This window comes from Anabrus simplex, chromosome 6 (assembly GCF_040414725.1).
Source record: "Anabrus simplex isolate iqAnaSimp1 chromosome 6, ASM4041472v1, whole genome shotgun sequence".
NCBI classification, from domain to species: domain Eukaryota; kingdom Metazoa; phylum Arthropoda; class Insecta; order Orthoptera; family Tettigoniidae; genus Anabrus; species Anabrus simplex.
In genome coordinates, this window is record NC_090270.1 from 83,978,319 (window position 1) to 83,994,985 (window position 16,667).

The window sequence follows — 16,667 nt, forward strand, 5'->3', positions numbered from 1 at the left end:
AATCCAATAAAGACTGATACTGCGCCCCCCATATAACGATCGTAACAACGGGGTTCTCACTTTTACTACTAACTTCGACTTGATTCACTTCCACCTCCCGTAATAACTCATCTCTAACATCGAGATCATATTCCATGTGCGTCATTACACAATTTCTCGCAACATGTACTGAAGACTGATAATCTGATCTCTCATTACCGTCTACTATCAGTTTAAATTACTTTGTCTCCTTGTATCCTGATTTCGGCTTGTACCTTCCTCTACATTGCGTTCCCTCTGAACATTCCTATTTTGCTGGTGTGACTGATTACCTACAGGTTGTTGTCTCGGTTGAGACTGACCACGGTGATTGTGTTCTTGTCTTCTGGATGGTGTCTGATAGTTTGTGTGCTCTCGTGTACTATTACTATTTCCTAACGCATCGAAACTTGCTAGCAATCTTTTCAGTCCCTGAATAGACTCTATCAGTTACATACAGCTAGCTTCGCGGATTTTGTTGGGAAAATGTCTGAGTAATAACTTCACAATATCTCTCTCCGCTGACATCCCATCTACGTTTTTACAAGTCATAACGTGGGCCAAAAAATATTCGGTCATAGAAACTCCCTCGTGTGGCCTAAATTTCCCAAAGACAATGCGTTCTCTTTCCCTGCTTTGTATAATTTCACTCCAAAATTTTTCCGTGAAATATTTCTGGAATTCCACCATACTGGTCATGCTGCTCTTATACACCGCAAACCATGATTTCGTTTCCCCAATAAAAGCTGTACCAATTATTTCCAATGCTTCTTCCCATTCAATGATTCCTTCTTCTATTCGCTTTTCAAACCGTTTCTTAACAGTGTTTAAAAATCTAAAGGGTTTGTCTGCCTTCCATTGAATTCAGGTAGTTCAGTTTCATATATGAAATTTGTACCATGGCACTGACTTCCTATATTACCTTGCTTTTCTCTGATTTCTTTACGTATTTGTGCCTCCGACCTATCAATACGTTCATTTATCCTTTTCACTTTAGTTTCTACGTCACTCACCAACATTTCATTACATACCTTAGCATTAGTCTCTACTTTACCACACAGATCATCGAATTGTTGTTGTACTTGTTCTCTAACTTTAGTAACTTCTTCTACTTGTTCCTGAATCTTACGGTTAATTGCTGTGATCTGCTGGTCTACTTCGCTCCTATGTTCAGTTAACTTACTTTCTACCACTTTCTCATGTTGGCTACGTATCATCTCCTGTTCCGCTAACTGATTCTCAAAAAGTTTCTGCTGCTCTAGTGCTTCATCTAATCTATGATTTAAAGCATCCATCCTAGCATTCACTTCTCTGCTAATCTCGGTTTTCGTCTGTTCTATTTCTCTGCTAATTTCGGTTTTCGTTCTCTCTACTTCCTTCTGAATTTCATCTATCCCTTTCGTTTCCTTCCTAATTTCATCCGTTTCTTTCCTAATTTCATTCGTTTCTTTACTAATTTCATTCGTTTTCTCTAATATTCCTTGCATCATCACAAACAGTTGTTGAATATTCTTACCACTATTCGTATTACCTTCTTTCTCGCCCTCCATCCTAGCTACATCAGATTCTGTGCTATTTTCCATGCTCCCACCACTCTCTACCGTTTTATCTACTTCAATACTTTCATCAACAACATTCCCAGAATTCAGCGTCTCGCCTCCCTTTACTAAGTTTCCGCTACGTAATTTCATGTCCTTTTCACCTTGTGCAGCCATGATTCCCCCAAAATCACACATACAAATTATATGGACACTCACTTAAACCCCCACAAACACAGATTCTACTTTACTGCTTTCTTTCCACGAATACTTAATGGTTTTCGAGCTCCACGTTGGTGAGACAAATGTAACTGTTCGACCCCTCATCAAAACACTTGAGGAGATGAAAGTTATTATCTTGGGACACATGAATATCAAAATAAACTATTTGTGGCTTGCCCGCAAATTGCCACGCAAATAGAAACAATTAACATTCCATGGTTTCCCATTTCTCTATGTGATGTTTGGGCGCCAGGGTTACAGTTTTAAACAAAACTGTAAACCAAACTTTTTGTTTACTAGCATAGAGACTTATACTTAAATCACAGGGGTAGGATTTTAAATAATTAACCATTAAGTATCGCTTAAGAAAGAAAATTAACGCAATATAAAATACAAATGAATTTATTATACAAAAAATGTGATGAATCGGAAAAGTTCCTTAAAGCGTGGAGGAATTTAGAATTTACTTTACTGAATTTACGAATTGCTTGCTTTATCTAATTGAAGCTCACCAATTGCAGCTTCCGTTGAAGTCATCTGGTTTCCGTGGTTACTCGTTCTCTTCTTCTCGATGTAGAATTTGCTGCATGGGCATCCTTCCTTCCTTCTCTGATGTAGTATGGGCTATCTGGACTAACACTCCCTAATTGCCTAGTCTTTAAATTAGACATTGGCCCTATACTTGTAAAAACTGATCAGCGTTGATCGTAAGAGGAGAAAATTCAGAGATATGAATTTTTCCATATTAGTAGAAATCTCAATCCAACTGAGCTATACTATTTATACGGTACAGACTTGTACCAAATTCCATGGACTTGAACTAAACATAGTTCTTCGTCCAGAAGATTTACTGAAAATAACACAAGCCTTAAGCTTGTTTCGTCTCACGCAGATCCGATAACATTACCGCAGCTGAGTACTGTATCGAAGCGACAACACTTTGTACAAAAATAACTATGTCGCGGAGCGACCACACACTGTTTCAAAAATCAAATCACGTCGTTTAAAGTAGATGTTCACAGTAGAAGTAGTAGTGATGGAGTATCCGTAAGTATCTCGCTCCGCACTTGATATCACCGGGCTCCCCCACTCTTGGTAACAGCTTAATCTCAGATCTCAATATAACGAAACATCTGATTCGTAGATCGCATTATTATCTCCCCTTCTCTTCTTTCTTGTCGAGTCTAGACGGCGTGACGATGATGTACTCTGCTGGTATGCAAGCCTCGCGCGCGGGTCGCTGTTTACTGCCTTCGCCAAACCCATGAGTCACGCAAAATCCCAACTTTAAGAATAACTTTCCGTATACACAAATATGAGATGAAATGAAAACAACTATGTCTCAACATATTGACCGTATTTACAACATAATGAATTCCTATCCTATAATATATAATAATTTAAATAATAAAACGATGTTATCATATATACAATATGATTCCAAAAGGCCTTGATTACAAATGATTGACGTTGAATAAATATGTTATTACGAATAATTGCCGATGGCGGATAAACTTGATATCAAATGATATCGCGTAAAATGATATTATATTAAATTAGTAGGGCTGGAGAAGCCTGGAGGGTTACACATGTAGGCTCTTTCTTCTTTCTGCCTATGTGGTTTTTCCCTGACCCTTCAATGCCATACTTCAACACCATATACCTAACACAAACTCTTGCCGTGGTAGCGAGTCTGACTCGGAAACCGGCAGATACTCCTTGTATCACTTCCCACTCCACCCAGCTATCTCTTTTCTTCTTAGAAATTAATAGAAATAGCATGTCGGAGGCCATGTAGATTGAGTCAATGGTCACGACGGCGGAGGAGCGGGCTACGGGGTTCCCCGTAAAAAAAACACACAGCCGTTCAGTTCGCATCGTTCACAGCTGGCTAGCATGTCACGCTGCACGCGACGAGTCGAACTCAGTATTCCTACTGCCGGATATCGTAATACTTAGAAAATTTCGACGGCAAGTTGACACTTAGTTTCTGTGAATACCAGTGAGTAACTTATACATTGTGAGACTTGCAATTCGTCACACATTCGGACTTAGGAAGTTAACGTGTGTGTAACATCAAAGTCATAAAGACTGGTAATATTTCACCAATATTTGAACTCGACAAACATCTTAGTTTTTTGTGTGAATAACCATAACCAACTTGGAGTTAGCACGGCTACTTCGCATTGTAACGATCTTGGACTGTTTTTGTTGTATGTCCTCCGCTCTCTCCGCTCAGCGCCTGCCAGCCGCACGCACGCCAGCGTGTATATTTCGAGACTCGACGTGCAGCCTTCAGTGCGCGTGCCTGTACCGTCGAGTGCACTATAAAAAGGAGCTCCCTGCCTGTCACTCTCCAGGATTCTCCCCGGTGTCCTGCTCCAGAATACACTGTACGTCGAACACGGAGGCTACTCCTCTTAAAAATGTGTCTCGACCAGGTGGACTGAATTCTGGTAGTATGAGGTTTCACCTCAGGTCACTGCTCCAATTTCCCGTTCCTTCATTCCAGTCGAGCCCCGATGCTGTACTCTACACATCCCCAATCTCACTCAGGCTCCGACACACAAATTAGATTCTCTAATTGTGAACTTAGCAGTCATTCTGTGCAAACTCATAAACTCAGTCACTTCAAGTTAGAAGGAACTCTATTAGCTAATCAATGCTAGTGAAACTGATAGTTTTCGACTATCACGAACTGAACATTTCTACGAACTATCTTTTCAAGACAGAAGCTATTGTAAATACATTCAAAGTGTACATAGTGTATAGTGACAGAAACTCTCACAAGCGTAATTATCCACTTTGCTTCAAGACATTTTTATGTTCATTCCTGTAAATTTAAATGTGAAGCAAATAAACAAGTTGTGTTTTTGTAAACCTTATCCTTGTTTACAACAGTTTTAACTTTGAATATCATGAGTGTAGGTTGCAACACATTGACTATTCTGAATATTATTAAAGCCTAGAACACTTTAATTTGTGCCGAAACAGACTGTACCATTTAAAATAACGCGTGTGGATAGACTGTATAGTGATGAGTGAAGTATAGGACTTATACATGAATAATTGTAGAACTGTGTTAGTGAGAATTAACATTACGAGATATTACGAGAGAGAGCCATTTATTTATTTATTTATTTATTTATTTATTTATTTGCTGTGAAGGTGAGCCATAATAAACTGTGCTTCAAATGAAAGTTTACGATAATAGACAGTGCTCCGACGTATTTCTTATCGAGTAAATGGTGATTATTTATGAAACAGTCATCATTTCTAACAGTGCAAAATCAAATGGTGCACATTTTCAACCTAGTCAGTTGGACTTTCTCGTGTTAAAGCCACTCCTTTAATAACATGAGAAATACTGACTCGAGACGACGGAGATCGACGGAGAACGACGGAGATCAGCATAGAACGACGGAGATCGACGGAGATTTGGTACTACGCGGGATAGTTCCAGGGACGTGGTACTATGGAATATCTTGGTGTCTGCTGACAGCTGAGTTCCAGATTGCTGTTTGCGGAGCAGTGTTCAACTGTTCGAGCTCAACGAGAAGGCGCATATCAGGTGATATATATATCAGGTGCTTTTTCCATTCAATTCTGACTTTGAGCAGAACTTTTACAAACAGTGTCATTACTGACAAAGAACATTAAAAGTTCACTTAATATTTTACTTGGAAGACAGACTTTCAAATAACAGTGTGCTCTCGTATATTCTCATTCATTGGAACTTTGAAATATCAGTTGAGTGCATTACTCGTAGTGGAAGTATATCATAAACTCTTAATACACAATATTTTCATAAAGTGTACAATAATTTACAAAAGAGTAGGACGATACTCAGAACATTATACAAGAAGACTAGATTTGATTTCAAGTGTTTTCATATTTGAGTTTGATGTGTTCTCGAGAAGGAATTACCAAATTTACTTTATTAAATTCATGTAGAAAGTGTAATCTGAAATCGCAAGTGCCAATAGAAAGACATTAGGATTTCTTATTTACTTACAACATTCTCTATTATTAATTTATGCCTTGAAAGTTATAATGGACGTAACGGATTGAGAGAGATATTCATCATCATCATCATCATCATCATCATTTCCCTTTATCCAGCTGTAGCCGGGTAGGGGCAAATATGGTTCCTCTCCACTTTCTTCAGTCTTTCCACCACTCCTCCAACACTGTGTCCCAGTCCAGGTTTCTTTCTATAATGCTGCGTTGGATGGTATCCTTCCATCTCAATCGTGGTCGTCCACGGCCTCTCCTTCCTTGGATTTGCATTTCCATCACCTTTTTTGCATTCTTTCGTCGCTCATCCGCTTTATGTGCCCAAACCATCTTAGTCGGCTCTTCTCTATTCTATCATTCATTTTTTCCACTCCAATTTCTTCCCGGATTTTCTCATTCCTAATTTTGTGTCTTCTACTCTTCTGAACCATACTCCTCAAGAACTTCATTTCGGCTGTCTGTATTCGACTCTCATCCTTCTTTGTCATTGTCCAAGTTTCTGCTCCGTAAGTTGTTATGGGTACGTAATACATCTTGTACATAGTATCCTTTGCTTCCGTTGGCACATCTTTGTCCCACATCATGTTTCTTACACTATGATAGAAACAACTTCCAGCTTGAATCCTTTTACTAATCTCAGCATCCAGTCGAGCATTCTCCATTAATTCAATCTCCAGGTATTTAAACGTTTCCACTACTTCCAGGGGCTTGTCTGCAAGTCCAATCTGACCTTTCACTTGAATTTCGATTTCTGTTGGGGAAATTGGAATTTATTTTCTATTAATATTTATGATTCGGCGACATAATAGGATGGCCTTCAAGAGAATGAATAAAGGAAAGAAAGATATAATATCTACTATTTCGCCTTGTGATCCTCCCTCTCTGTACAATCTCCTAAGGACTAGGCACCCCTCAGAAAGACCTCATGCTCTTTAAAGTCAACTTTTCGTGGTACAATACATAAAATAACTTGTCTTGACTGACTGACTGACTGACTGATTCATCATTGCCGAGCCAAAACTAATGGACACAAAGAAATGAAATTAAGGGGATACATTCATATTAACGTGTAGGTGCCCGCTAAGGGAGGATTTTTGGGTATCCCGTCACTAAGGGAGTGAAAAGGGGGGTGCATATTTAAAATGAGGATATCTATATCTCAAGAACTTAAGTTTACAGATGTAAAAATTGGTATTTGGAATCTCCTTTGAAAATAAGGAAACACGTATTTTTTGTTTTCGGAAAAATGCATTAATGGGGGTGAAAAGTGGGGAAAAAGGGGTGAACACCTTTTATGAGGAGATTTATATCTCAAAAACTGAAGATGTTACAGATATGAAAATTGAAATTTGGAATATCCTTTGAAAATTAAGAAACACGTATTTTTGTGTTTTTGGATAATCCGATGAATAGGGGGTGAACAGGAGTGACAAACGGGGTGAATTTTAAAAAATACTAGGGCCTATATCTGAAAATTATCTCAGACACGTCATATATTATAGATTTATTATTATTAAGAAATGCACACAAGTTGTGTATGTATGTTACATAAGTTTTGGCCATACATTTTACCCCGCATTTTGATTGTACACATTTTAAGCACAATAGTCTACCAGGGGTATTATTCGTTTTTTACAAGTGGTAATGTGGTAACGATCACGAGGTTGATGGCACAACTCACATATACAGTTATTCCCGGGATCGTGGAAACGCTTGTTCTTGCATATTACAGATTTGAAAACTGGTATTTGGAATGTCCTGTAAAAGTAAACGTAATTTTTTTTCGGATAATACACGTAAGGAGAACTGAAAAAGAGGGTGAATTTTTAAAAAGAGCGTATCTACGGTACTGTATATCTTGAAAACTTAACATTTTGCAGACGTGAAGCTCTTTTAAAGAAACGAGTACTGTTTGTTTTTGGAAAATTCACTTGAGTGGGGAGTGTGAAAGGAAGTAAAAAAATTGAATATTTTTTCTGGAGAAACTTATATCTCAAAACTGTAGGCTACAGATGTGGAAATAGGTATTTCTTATCTCCTTTAAAAATAAAGAAACACGCATTTTTTGGGTGGGGGGAACCAACTTAACGGGGGGGGGGGGTGGAATGATAAAGGAGTAGAATTCTTTTCATGAAGATACTTATATCTAAAAAACTGAAGATGTTACAGACATGAAAATTTGCATTTGGAACTTTCTTTCAAAGTAAAGAAACACGTAATCTTTTGTCTTTGGGAAATCCACTTAAGGGGGGTAAATTAATTGAAAAATTAGATGAATAGTTTGTATGAGGATACTTATATCTCAAAAACTAAAGATGTTACATACATGAAAATTAGTATTTGGAATCTCCTTTAAAAATAAAGATACACGCATTATTTTTTGGGTGGGGGGGATCAACTTGGGGGAGGGGGTGGTGACAAATGAGTTTTATTCCTTTTTATGAGGGTACATATATCTTAAAACTGAAGATGTTACAGTCGTTATAATTGGCATTTGGAAGCTCCTTTATAAACAAAGTTTGTTGGTTTTCAGAAAATTCACTTAAGGGGTGAGGGTGAATGGAAGTGAGAAAAATGTAATTCTTATGGAAAAACTTATATCTCAAAACTTAAGTTTGCACACGTGAAAATTTTTACCTTAAAAAATAAAGTACCGGTAACACGCATTTTTGGTGGTGATGGGGAATCAACTTAACGGGCTGGGGTGAAAAAGGAGTTGAATTGTTTTTATGAGGATACTTATATCTCAAAATCTGAAAATGTTAGAGGCATGAACATTTATATTTGGAATCTCCTTTCAAAGTTTAGAAACACGTGTTCTTTTGTCTATGGAAAATCCACTTAAGTGGGGTGAATAAATAAAAAAATTAGTTGAATTCTTTGTGTGAGGATACTTAAATCTCAAAAAATTAAAAATGTTGTCCGGCTCCATGGCGAAATGGTTAGCGTGCTGGCCGTTAGTCACAGGATTCCCGGATTCGATTCCCGGCAGGGTCGGGAATTTTAACCATCATTGGTTAACTTTCCTGGCACCGGAGCTGGGTGTATGTGTTGTCTTCATCATCATTTCATCCTCATCACGAGGCGCAGGTTGACTACGGGTGTCAAATCAAAAGATCTGCACCTGGCGAGCCGAACCCGTCCTTGGATCTCCCGGCACTAAAAGCCATACGCCATTTCATTTCATCTAAAAATATTAAAGACGTGAACATTGGTATTTGGAATCTCATTTAAAAATAAAGAATCACGCACTTTTGGGGAGGGGGAATCAACTTAACGGGTAGGAGGGGGGTGGGTGAAAAAGGAGTTGAATTACTTTCATGAGTATAATTATATCTCCAAAACTGAAGATGTTACAGACATGAAAATTAGTACCTTGGAATCTCCTTTAAAAATAAACACGCGTTTGTTTTTTCGGAAAATCGACGTAAGGGGTGTGGGGTTGAAAATAAGTAAATAAAGAGTTGATGTACATTTATGAGGATACTTTATCTTAAAAACTGAATCTGTTACAGACGTTAAAAACTGATATTTGGAATGTCCTTGAAAAATAGGGAAACATGTATATTTGTTTTCGGAAAATACGCTTAGAAGAGGGTAGGGGAAGGACTGATCAAGGGGTTGAATTCCTTTTATGTGTATACTTATGTATATCTCAAAAACGGAATACGTTACATGTGTGGGAATAGGTATTTGGAATCTCCTTTAAAAATATAAAAACATGTATTTATTTTTTGACTTGAGAGAAGACTGTTTCTCGCATGTACAGTTCTATGTCGCATGGTCGTCTTAGCCCCAAAAGGTAATACCACAAACATGGTTTAAAAAAGAATTCCTGGGGCAAATGAAACTCAATTTCTGGGTTTTTATACTTTAGGAATGTTCATATAGTCTCTTAGTTCAATGCCGAGGAATGATTACTCTGTCAAATTACGAAATCCATGCGAGCGAAGGCGCGGGTAATTGCTAGTATCTTAATATTTTCGTAACTGCTCATTTAGACAGCGAAGTTGGTTAGATAACAGTAATTTATTTATTTATTTATTTATTTATTAATTTTTTATTTGTTTATTTTTTATTTATTTATTTATTTATTTATTTATTTATTTATTTATTTATTTGTTTATTGACATTTTTCGTTATGCCATTGTTGTGTAATATTTTAAACGATGCTAAAGTAATGGACCTGACTAATGCATTCGTTAGTAATCTTTCTTTTTAACTGTGGATCATTTCAGTTATTGACATTAATGTTTGAGTTCTTGGGGGAAGGTAACCTATTATGCGAATATTTTGTGTCGAAATGAAATTTATTACTTAGATCAGGGCCTCTCAGAGTGCATGCACCTGGTGCACGGTGCAAAAGACGACTTTGCTTGGTTGACCAGAGTGCAGACCCCCACTTCTCGATTTGGAGCAATAGCGCTGTCTCTCTCTTTCCCCACGCCTGTCTCGCTCGCTCCGCCTGTCTCCCTCTTTCTCACTTGATCCGTAGCGAGTTGAGCCGAAATGAGCCGAGCTTAGCCGAGTAGCCCAGAGACGAAGCGTTGGTCCGAGCCGAGCCGAGCCGAGCCGAGCCGAATGGGACCGATGCACTGTGCATAGGAATTCTGCGCCTCAATTTGCACGCGTGAAATTTTGGGCGTTTGAGAGGCCCTGACTTAGGTACTAACATTTAACAGTCGGTAGCTGTTCCCCTTATTATGTCCACCATTTTGGTTTTGATACTATGATCTCATATATTGTGGTCGGTCTTAGTGCAAATAATGACCAAACAATAAAAATGGACAAGATGATGACAATTAAGGTTCCAAATTCCACCCAACTGTTATGGGAAGGATTTCCGTAATTAAATACAGAAATAATTGTAGATAACACTATCAGATATGCAACACACCATTGCATCACGACAACCAACGATCACACACAGAAGCACAGCACTGTAGAACCGTTGCCTACGCTATAATAGAAGGCCTGGACAAGCCGACACATTTCTGGGCGAACAAAGTAGTTCAGGCAATGGCCACTTGGATCGCTTTTATGTTCTGTTGTTCTCATATTCTGTCTATATCCTTATATTGAAGATTCATACTATAACGCGAAATAATACTTTTTTCTTATCATTATGCCCGGTGTGAATCAGATATAAATATACAAAACAACTTAGAACACACTACACTTCATAGATTCCTTTCATTTTGCACTTGTTTATCACACAAGAATAAAGAATAGGGAAATAGGCTTAAATAGAAGTACTCACCCGATTTTTCCCTATTTCTATAATTTCAATACCTTTCTGTTCAGAGGCTTGCTCTTGAATTTGTTTAATAAATCACAGTCATTAGTCACTTTCTTTGCATTATTATCAAGAACAGGCCTGAAAAATTTGGTAAGTATACCGTATGTGATGTGTGCTTGACCACAGTCGCAGCACTGAAACGTCTCTTTAAACTTTGGAGCGGTAAGGAATTTCAGCTTTCAGACAAGGTTACATTTTCCGAGATATCCTAACGCCTGTGTTTTAAGAAGAAGACGAATTAACGTCGGTACTTTGTCGGGGAGCAAAATTCCCCTCACAGTACTTACACTGTAATATGATTCGACAAAGTGCAAGCTACATATTCTGGAGTTATCATTAGGAGGCCAAAGATATCCTTTTCTGCTGCCCTGTCGAGAAATAGCAAGCTTCCATTTCTCCCGTAAACTCGTTTTTTTTAGGAAAAATATGCAAATTTATATCTGTGTATATTTCTTCGCTCTGTCAGATATGCAGTTAGGCTCGCAACAATAAACCATCTTAACCTACAGAATGGAAAGAGAAACTTGACAGTAATTGGCCCCAGGGGCTCTGAACTTTGGAGCGTGGGTTGGCGACTACGGGGCCCTTAGCTGAGCCCTGGCATTTCTTCCACTTACTTTTGCCAGGCTCCTCACTTTCATCTATCCTATCCGACCTTCCTTGGTCAACTCTAATTCTTTTCCGACCCCAACGCTATTCCGAGGGCTAGGGAGTCTTTAATTTTCACGCCCTTCGTGGCCCTTGTCTTCCTTTGGCTGATACTTTCGTGTTTCGAAGTGTCGGATCCCTTCCAATTTTTCTCTCTGGTTAGTGTTATATAGAGGATGGTTGCCTAGTTGTATCCCTATTAAAACAATAATCACCACCACCACCTTGACGGTAATATGGAAGCACATAACTAAACAACCTTTAAACACATCTCAGCAACCATCCATATATTGCAAATCGTGAGACCAAATAAATTAAAAAACGACAAAACTCTTCATATTTCAGGTTAGATAAGGCCTTACCTTATACAATGAAGTTTAATATGTTATTTCTTCTCATAAAACATGTTGCAGTAACACACGTAATCATAGAATTCGCGTCAAACAACAGAACATAAACGCGAACCTAGCGGTGGAAAAGAGAAAAACTACTACCCCGCTTTTAATGCAAGAAATTGGCTTTCTGTCCAGGCCTTCTAGTATCTAGTAGGCTTTGGTAGAACACAGTGTGCATATTCTTACAGTGAAACCATAGGACAAAGCAAATTCACTGCCTTCTTTAAGATACAGGATGGCACGCGAAATGAGTTACCATTTTTGTCTTACATAATTTATCAGCCACACTAGATATCTCGTTGAGCATCTCAACAGCAGTAGAGCTTGGAGACTGGAGAAACAAATAAGTTACGAAATGACGCGTAATTCACGATGCCGCCGCTAGGAGAATAGTGTTTACAACAATGACCGACAAGGGAAGACTGACGACGCAGCAACGGCTAGCAGTTATGTTACTCTTGCATGAAACGAAAAGCCTTGTTGTGACTCACGAGCGTTTTCGACGACAGTTTAACGCACGATGGGCCTTTTGCAAGAGAACCATTCACAAGCTGTATGAGAAATTTGTACGGGAAGGAACCAAATTAGACCGAAGCGACCGCGACCTCTTTGTTCGTCGGAGAATGTTGAAGCAGTAGGAGTTGGTATACACAGAAGCCCCGGAAAATCGTGAAGAAAGGCAGCAGTATATCTGGGAATATGCACACGCGCCGTACAACGGATTCTTAAAAGTGACCTCTGCTCAGAAGCTCACTGATGAACACAAGCGGCAGAGACTACTGTTTGCTCCCTGGACGGAGGATAGACAACAAATTCTTAACACCGTTTGGTTTTCTGACGAGGCGCATTTTCATTTGGACGGCGAGGTTAACAAACACAATGTACGCTTTTGGGTTACTGAAAATCCACAAGTGCTTCATGAACGACATCATGCTCCAAGGATTACAGTGTGGGCCACAATTTTCAGTCACGGACTTACTGGACGCGTTCTTTGAAGAAGCCATGAACAGTGAGCGTTATTTGAGCATGCTCCTCAATAACTTCGTTTCACAGCTTCTTGATACTGTGTTGCCCTCCAATACGCAATGGTTTATGCAATATAGAGCAAGACCACCACACACTGCAAACATTGTGTTGGATTTCGTACACGAGTGTTTCGACATGCGGGTCATTTCACTCAGGTTTCTAGATCGATTCAAGCCGAGCTCGATAGCTGCAGTCGCTTAAGTGCGGCCAGTATCCAGTATTCGGGAGATAGTAGGTTCGAACCCCACTGTCGGCAGCCCTGAAAATGGTTTTCCGTGGTTCCTATTTTCACACCAGGCAAATGCTGGGACTGTACCTTAATTAAGGCCACGCCCGCTTCTTTCCCACTCCTAGCCCTTTCCTGTCCTATCGTCGCCATAAGACCTATCTGTGTCGGTGCGACGTAAAGCAACTAGCAAAAAAAAAAAAAATCGATTCAATGACGAACAAATTTGGCCCCCCTATGGTCTAGACCTCAACTCATGGGACTTTTTTCTTCGGGGGTACCTAAAGTAAAAGATTTTTCCCAAAACGTCCACATGATTTAATAGAGCTCAGACGAATCATTCTTCAAGCTTGCAGTGAATTCACGAAAGACATGTGCCATAGGGTAGTCCTAACCTCAGTGTTCGTTTGAAGGAAGTTGGACATCGAATTTGTGGCCATATTGAGCATATACTGAGTTAGAAAAATTCTCCATAGTGTTTCTTTCATTGTTGCATTATTTCCTTGAGTTTGTGCTGAGTTAGACCAATTCTCCATAGCGTGATTTTCATTGTAGTATATGTTTTACCGGGCGAGTTGGCCGTGCGATTAGGAGTGCGCAGCTGTGAGCTCGCATCCGGGAGATAGTGGGTTCGAATCCCACTGTCGGCAGCCCTGAAAATGGTTTTCCGTGGTTTCCCATTTTCACACCAGGCAAATGCTGGGGCTGTACCTTAATTAAAGCCACGGCCGCTTCCTTCCCATTCCTAGGCATTTCCTGTCTCATCATCGCCATAAGATCTATCTGTGTCGGTGCGACGTAAAGCAGCTAGCAAAAAACAAGTACTGTATATGTTTTTTTAGTTTGTTTTCACAATTTTTTATGCAACAACAAAATGGTGACTCATTTCGTACGCCACCCTGTAAAATCTAAAACGAAACCATCCTTAAATATGGCAAAACATGTGTCCACTAACCAAGTAGTCCTTCAGATACCAATAACATCCATTGTGTAAATATATACACAGCTGCAAATGAATTGTAAATGTGTTACAGAGCTGGAAAAGAAAAGCGCATTAAATAGTTTCAAGCCATACTTCGTCACACCACCCAAAAACATCTATACTGTGTACTGGCATGGAGTGTAGGTCGTTGGAATGTTGATATTATTCTGCAATTCCTGTCGTGAAGTGTTATTAACGTATTAGTTTGACTGCTCGCTTTCCATCAGGAAGGTTGAGAATTTTCAGCTGAAATATCACGTGGCGTCAGAAAGTGGGTCTTCATCCCCCGGTCAAGTTTACCTGGGATAAGCTGATGAAAGTTTATCGTGCAGTTCCTGTTGTGAGTCCTCTCGCAGCATCCTACCTTTCTCAAGTGCTGTGACATACATCAGGAACTTCGGAATAAGCTAAGTGGACCCCATCCCTCTTCGAGGTCGGGAAAGCGCAATGTGGTTGACATCGTTAAAATATTCACACAACGTATAGTTCGCATGCATAATTATCTGCTAATGAAAAACCTTCTCCGTAGGAGAACAATGTAAAACTTTTGGGTGGTCGCGGAAAGTCTCTCTCTATGAAGATGAAGCTGATCTATAGGAGATACAACTTACAGTACTGATCATCGTCAGAGTTCATGAAATGACGAAAACAGACTTTTCACTCGCACCATGAGCAGCAAATGGGCGAAACTCATTGCAATGATCACAAAAGTTCACTCCATATAACTAAAAAGTGAATTCCTTCGGTGTGGTAAATCATTCAGAACAACCATATCTGTATAGCGTTGTGATTCAACAAACATTCAAGAGGACACATCTCTTCTGTCGATTTTTTGAAGACTCCAGGAGTAGAGTACGTAAGATAAATAGTGGACTCCCTCAGGCTCTGCATTTCCCCCTCCCCTATCCTTACTACTCAATCTGTACACATACGATCACCCAGTAACCAAATCCAGGAAATTCATTTACGCAGATGACATCGCACTGGTCACCGAACACCAAGGCTTCGGTGAGTCTGAGGCGATGCTCTCATCACACTTTAAGATTTTAGATAATTACTTCCATTAGAACAACCTCAGACCAAGCCCTCAGAAAACTGTCGTGTTTACTTTCCACTTGCAGAATAGAAGTCCTGTTTACAAACCAACTATATCATTCAGATGAGAGATCTACAGTACTGTAGTAATTCAAAATACCACCCTGGTCACCTATCTAATGCCATCAAATATCAAGACCAGGAATAACATCTTTCAAAATTTGCCAGGCATCTCTTGCGGTGCTAATGTTCAAGTCCTGAAATCCACCGCTCTTACGTTTTCTTATTCCGTCGCTGATTACTGCTACTCGGTCTGGCTTAACAGAGCTCAAACTCGACTAATATGACACTCAGCTGAATCAGGCAATGCGCATTACTATAGAGTGCATCCAATGAACACCATTTGGCTTGCTACCCTAAGTCACATCCATCTCCATCCCTAAGGAAATCAATGTCATTGCTAAACTTATGGAGGAAAATAGAAAACAATCCTCACCTTCCTATTCATTCTGACATAGCAGCTTCTGCAGTTAAACGACTGAAATCCAGACACCTTTCTTGACGTACTGCAATTAATCTATAGGACAGATCTTTCAATGCATTAGACGACTCAACAGAACAATGGCAGCAGAAATCCTTGTTACTCCTATCATCACATCATCAAGAATTTCTGCGAGCGCCTAGATGGATTTCTCCTTCTCAGACGGTAATGGAGGTTGATAAACAGAGTTAGGAGTAGCCAAGGTATATGTGGAGCTACCTTATTCAAATGGAGATGGAAAACTTCACCATGGTGTGATTGCGGAGAAGAGAAGCAGCCAATGAGTAATACTGCATTTGCTTACAGATACCAGATGTATGCATAAGTCTTTTCCGGTGAAGAGATGGCGCCAGCAAACAGTACGCAGTGTATGAATTTGAAACATACGTCAGTTTGTTCGACTGATATGAATCTACCAACACACACAAGTTGAGTCCGCCAAACACTAGCGTCTGTGCTGTATCGTTCAGTGATCATGCCGACGTTTGTGCCTGAAAAGGAACATTTGCGCCACACATTGCTTTTCTTATTTAATAAACAAAAAAGCTGCGGAAAGTCATCGTTTGCTGGTAGAAACATGTGGTGAACACGCTCCATCGATTAGAACATATGAGACATGGTTTAGACAATTTAGACGTGGTGATTTCAATGTGAAAGACAGTGCGCGCTCTGGTAGACCACAAAAGTGCGAAGAAGATCCGTTGCAGGCTACTGGATGAT